The sequence below is a fragment of the Lutra lutra genome, chromosome 10 (assembly GCF_902655055.1).
Source record: "Lutra lutra chromosome 10, mLutLut1.2, whole genome shotgun sequence".
Classification (NCBI taxonomy): Eukaryota; Metazoa; Chordata; class Mammalia; order Carnivora; family Mustelidae; genus Lutra; species Lutra lutra.
The window spans coordinates 58063499-58069862 of record NC_062287.1 but is presented as its reverse complement, the minus strand read 5'-3'; positions in this window follow the sequence as shown (position 1 = coordinate 58069862).

Sequence of the window (6364 nt, the reverse complement as noted above, 5' to 3'; positions counted from 1 at the left end):
ACAGAGACACAGAGAGAAACACAAACAGGGGGAGTGTGAGGAGAAGCAGGCTTCCCACTGAGCAGGGAGCCTGACGTGGGGCTTGATCCCAGGATCCTGAGATCATGACTTGAGCTGACAGCAGGTGCTTCATGACTGAGCCACCCAGGCACCCCTCCATTTAAAAAAATTTTTTATTAAGACAATTTTTTTAGAGGAGTTTTAAGGTTACAGCAAAATTGAATGGAAGGTACAGAGATTTCCCATATTCCCCTGCCCCTACACATGCATAACCTCCTCTATTATCAACATTTCCCACCAGTATGGTACCAGTTGATGAACCTATGTTGACACTTCTTTATCACCCAAAGTCTACAGGTAGTGAACTTTACATTGTTGATTCTTGGTGTATGGCACATTCTATATGTTTAGACAAATGTATAATGACATATATCCACCGTTATGATATCATACAGGGTAATTTCATTGCCCTAAAAATCCTCTGTGTTCTGCAGATTCATCTCCTTGGCCCCACCTACCACCCCCAGCAACCACTGAACTTTTTACTATCTTCATAGTTTTGTCTTTTCCAGAATTTCATGTAGTTGGAATCAATACAGTATACAGCCCTTTCAGACACTGCTTTCATCATATTGTATTAACATGCTTTTAAATTTCCCCCATGTCTTTTCTTAGCTTAATAGCTCATTTCATCTTAGTATTGAATAGCAAATAGTCCATTGTCTGATGTAGTTTATCTATCCATTCATCAAAGGACACTTTTTTTTTTCCCTTCTGGGTTTATGGGTTTGTGATTTTCCTTTGTTTTTAAATTTTTTGTTTCTTAAAAATTTTACATGGTTTATATTGTTTGGTTTTGAGAAATTCTTGTATATATTCTGCATGCAAGTTCTTTGCTGGCTATGTAATTTGTAAATATTTTCTCACAATCTATAGTTTGTCTTCCTAGTATCTCAATAGTGTCTTTACAGTCTCTGCCTTTTAATGTTTTTAGGCCATTTACATTTACTGTAAATATTGATAAATTTGAATTTAGGGTTAACATTTTATTTTTTTATTTTATTTTTTATTTTTTTAAAGACTTTATTCATTTGACAGAGAGAGATCACAAGTAGATGGAGAGGCAGGCAGAGAGAGAGAGAGAGGGAAGCAGGCTCCCTGCCGAGCAGAGAGCCCGATGCGGGACTGGATCCCAGGACCCTGAGATCATGACCTGAGCCGAAGGCAGTGGCCCAACCCACTGAGCCACCCAGGCGCCCTAGGTTTAACATTTTATTATTCTATTTTTGTTCCCTTGTTTTTGTTCGTCTCTTTCCCCTCTCAGCCGTTATCTCTTTAATGCTGACTCTCCCCATTCTCTGATTTTCTCCTTCTGAAGTTCTGATTAAGTATATATTTAACCTTCACATTTTTCTTCTGCTTCCTAACCTCTTATTTTCTTTCTTTTTATCTTCCTGGTTTGTATTTATAATTTCTTCAACTCTGTCTTTAAATTCATTAGTTATATCTTCAACTGTCTCTGTTCTGTTAATTTTTTTTAAAGATTTTATTTATTTATTTGACAGAGAGAGATCACAAGTAGACAGAGAGGCAGGCAGAGAGAGAGGGAGGGAAGCAGGCTCCCTGCTGAGCAGAGAGCCCGACTCGGGACTCAATCCCAGGACCCTGAGATCATGACCTGAGCAGAAAGCAGCAGCTTAACCCACTGAGCCACTCAGGCGCCCCTGTTCTGTTAATTTTTAAATTATTAATTTCAGTAAATTATGTGGTTGCTTTTTATTTTTTATTATTTTTTAAAGATTTTATTTATTTTATTTTGACAGAGAGAGATCACAAGTAGGCAGAGAGGCAAGCAGAGAGAGAGAGAGAGAGGAGGAAGCAGGCTCCCTGCTGAGCAGAGAGCCCAATGTGGGGCTCAATCCCAGGACCCTGGGATCATGACCCGAGCCGAAGGCAGAGACTTTAACCCACTGAGCCACCTAGGTGCCCCTGTGGTTGCTTTTTAAACCTTAGTGTTCATTTTTTTTTTAAAGATTTATTTATTTATTTGATGGAGAGAGAGAGATCACAAGCAGGCAGAGAGGCAGGCAGAGAGAGAGGGGGGAGAAGCAGGCTCCCTGCTGAGCAGAGAGCCCGACGCAGGGCTCGATCCCAGGACCCTGAGATCATGACCTGAGCCGAAGGCAGAGGCTTAACCCACTGAGCCACCCAGGCGCCCCAGTGTTCATTTTTTTAAATTAACATATAATTTATTGTTTCAGGGGTACAGGTATGTGATTCATCAGTCTTACACAACACACAGTGTTCACTATAACATATACCCTCCCCAGTGTCCATTACCCAGCCACCCCATCCCTCCCACCCCCCTCCACTCCAGCAACCCTCACTTTGTTTCTGAGATTAAAAGTCTCTTATGGTTTGTCTCCCTCTCTGGTTTCCTCTTGTTTCATTTTTTCCTCTCTTCCCCTATGATCCCCTGCTTTGTTTCTCAAATTCTACATATCAGTGAGATCATATGATAATTATGCTTAGCATAATACCCTCTAGTTCCATCCACATCGTTGCAAATGCCAAGATTTCATTTGGATAATATTCCTTTGTGTGTGTGTGTATATATATATATATATATATATATATATATATATATATATATGGTGTTTATCTATTGATGGACATCTGAGCTCTTTCCATAGTTTGGCTCTTGTGGACATTGCTGCTATAAACATTGGGGTGCAGGTGTCTCTTTGGATCACTACCTTTGTATCTTTGGGGTAAATACCCAGTAGTGCAATTGCTGGTCATAGGATAGCTCTATTTTCAACTTTTTGAGGAACCTCCATACTGTCTTCCAGAGTGGCTACACCAGCTTGCATTCCCACCAACAGTATAGGAGGCTTCCTCCTTCTCAAAATCCTCACCAATATCTGTTGTTTCCTGACTAGTTAATTTTTACCTGCTCATTTTTTATAGTTCTCTTATTCTTTAATAAATTTTCAATCCTTTGTATTTAAATCATATTATGCATACATATACTTTGTTTTTAAAATTGGCTGTATAGTTGTAGCATAGAAAGGCATGAACTCTGGGGTACCTGAATGGCTCAGTTGGTTCAGCATCTGCCTTTGGTTCAGGTCATGATGTCAGGGTCCTGGGATGAAGCCCCACATTGGGCTCCCTGCTATGTGGGGAGTCTGCTTCTCCCTCTGTCCCCCGCCCCCAACCCAACTTGTGCTCTCTCTCTCTCAAATAAAATCCTTAAAAATTTTTTTTAGAAAGACATGGACTCCAATTATCAGTATTTAAATCCTGAGTCCATTGGTATATATTATGGAATCTTGAATAAGTTATTCCTGTGCCTAAGTTACCTCATTTATAAAATGGAACAGATAATAGTATTTACTTTATAGGGTGTTGTGAGAATTATGAATTAATGTATGTTACAGTGCTTAGAGCAATACCTAAAATATACTATTCAAATTATTATTAATTAAAATGTTCAATATTTGTGATTGCTCTTGTTTCTGTGGTTGTTTTCTTGTTTCAGCTAATTCTCATTCACGATGGAGTATGATATTTTTGGCAACAGCTTTATTGAGATATAATTCACATACACATACCATACAATTACCCATTTAAAGATTTTATTTTTAAGTAATCTCTACACCCAGTGTGAGGCTCAAACTTACAACACTGAGATCAAGCTCTCATGCTGTACCAACTGAGCCAGCCAGGCACCCCTACCTACAATTACCCATTTAATGTATACAATCACCCTTATTACAAAGCTGGACAAAGACACTACAAGAAAACTACAGACCAGTATCTTGCATGAACATTGATGCATAAATCCTCAACAGAATACCAGCAAATTTAATTCAGCAGCATAGCAAAAGGATTACACACCAGGACCAAGTGGGATTTATTTCTGAAATGCAAGGATGGTTCAACATATGAAAATCAATCAATGTAATATACCACATTAACAGAATGGGGGGGAAGCACATGATCATCTTAATTTATACAGAAAAAGTATTTGACAGAATTCAATATTCTTTCATGATAAAGACACTTAACAAACTAGGAATAGAAGGAAGCTACCTTAACATAATAAAAGCCATATATAGGGGCGCCTGGGTGGCTCAGTCAGTTAAGTGTCCAACTCTTTGTTTCAGCTCAGGTCATGATTTCAGGGTCTTGGAATTGAGCCCTGTGTCAGGCTGTGCACTTGCCAGGGAGTCTGCTTGAGGATTTTCTCTCCTTCTCCCTCTACCCCTCCCACTGCTCCCACTTTCTCTCTCTCTCTCCCCCCCTTTCTCTCAAATAAATCTTTAAAAATAAATAAAAGCCATATATGAAAACCCACAACAGGGACGCCTGGGTGGCTCAGTTGGTTGGACGACTGCCTTCGGCTCAGGTCATGATCCTGGAGTCCTGGGATCGAGTCCCACATCGGGCTCCCAGCTCCATGGGGAGTCTGCTTCTCCCTCTGACCTTCTCCTCGCTCATGCTCTCTCTCACTGTCTCTCTCTCAAATAAATAAATAAAAATCTTTATAAAAAAAAAAGAAGAAAAGAAAACCCACAACAAACATCATACTCAATGGTGAAAGAATGAAAGCTTTTCCTCTAAGATCAGGAAAGAGATAAGGATATCTACTTTCACCACTTAAATTCAACATAATATTGGAAGTTCTAGCCAGAGCGATTAGGAAAAAAAGACAAATAAAAGATATCCGAATGGGAAAGGAAAAAGTAAAAGCTGTTTGCAGATGATATGATCTTATATGTAGAAAACCCTAAAGATTACACCAAACAATGACGACAATAATGACACAGTTCAACAACAACACTGTTAGAACTAATAGATGCATTCAAAGTAGCAGTACACAAAATCAACATTCAAAAATCAGCTGCATTCTATACACTAACAATGAGCAATCCAAAAAGGAAATCCAATTTTCCATTTTCAATAGCATCAAAAAGAATAAAATCATTCGGAATAAACATAACCAGGGAGGCAAAACCATGTACACTGAAAAGTGTAACACTGCTTAAAAGAAATTAAGACACAAATGGAAAGACATCTCACATTCGTGGAATGGAAAACTTAAAATGTCTACTAACCAAAGTGATCTATAGCTGTAATGCAATCCATCTCCAAATCTCAGTGGCTTTTTTTTTCCCCCAGAAATATAAAAATCCAAACTAAAATTCATAAGGAATCTCAAGGGACTCTAATAACCAAAACAGTCCTGTCTAAAAGAACAAAGCTGGAGAACTCACATTTCCTGACTTTAAAACTTAATGCAAGGCTATAGTAATCAAAACAGTGCTGGGGCACCTGGGTGGCTCAGTGGGTTAGGCCCCTGCCTTCAGCTCAGGTCATGATCTCAGGGTCCTGGGATTGAGCCCTGCATCAGGCTCTCTGCTCAGCGGGGAGCCTACTTCCCCCTCTCTCTCTGCCCACCTCTCTGCCTACCTATGATCTCTCTCTCTGTCAAAAAAATGCATAAATCCTTAAAAAAAAAAAAAACCAAACCAGTGTGGTATGGGCATAAAAACAGACATATAGACTAATGGACTAGAACAGAGAGCCCAGGAATAAACCCTCACATATATGGTCAAATGATTTTTGATAAGGGTGCCAAGACCATTCAATGGGAGAAAGGACAGTCTTTTCAACAAATGATGCTAGGAAAACTGGATATCCACATGCAAAGAAATGAACTTGGACCTTTATGTAAACACCATGCACAAAAATTAAAGATGGATCAAAGACTTATTAAATGTAAGAACTGAAACTATAAAACTCTTAGAAGAAAATATAGGGCAAAAACTTTGCAACATTGGATATGGCAATGATTTATTGGATATGAATTCAAAGTGCAGGCAAAAAAATAATATATATAGACAAATTAAGCTTTATAAAATATTTAAAATTTTGTTCACCAAAAAAATAAATCAACTGAGAAAAAAAGCAACCCATAGAATGGAAGAAAACATCTGCAAATTACACACCTCATAAGGGATTGATATGCTGAATACAAAAAGAACTCCTAGAACACAACAACAAAACCCAATTTAATAAATGGACAAAGGACTTGAAAAGACATTTCTCCAAAGAAGACATACAATGGCCAATGAACACATGATACGATGCTTAACCACTAATTAGGGGAATGTAAATCAAATACAGTGAGATATGACTTTGTGCCCATTAGGATGGCTAGTATAAAAACAAAACAAAACAAAATAAAGTAACAGCTGTTGGTGAGGATGTGGAGAAATGGGAACCACTGAACCCTGTTGGTGGGGAAAAAATATTATAGCCACTGTAGAAAGTAGTATGGCGATTACTCAAATTA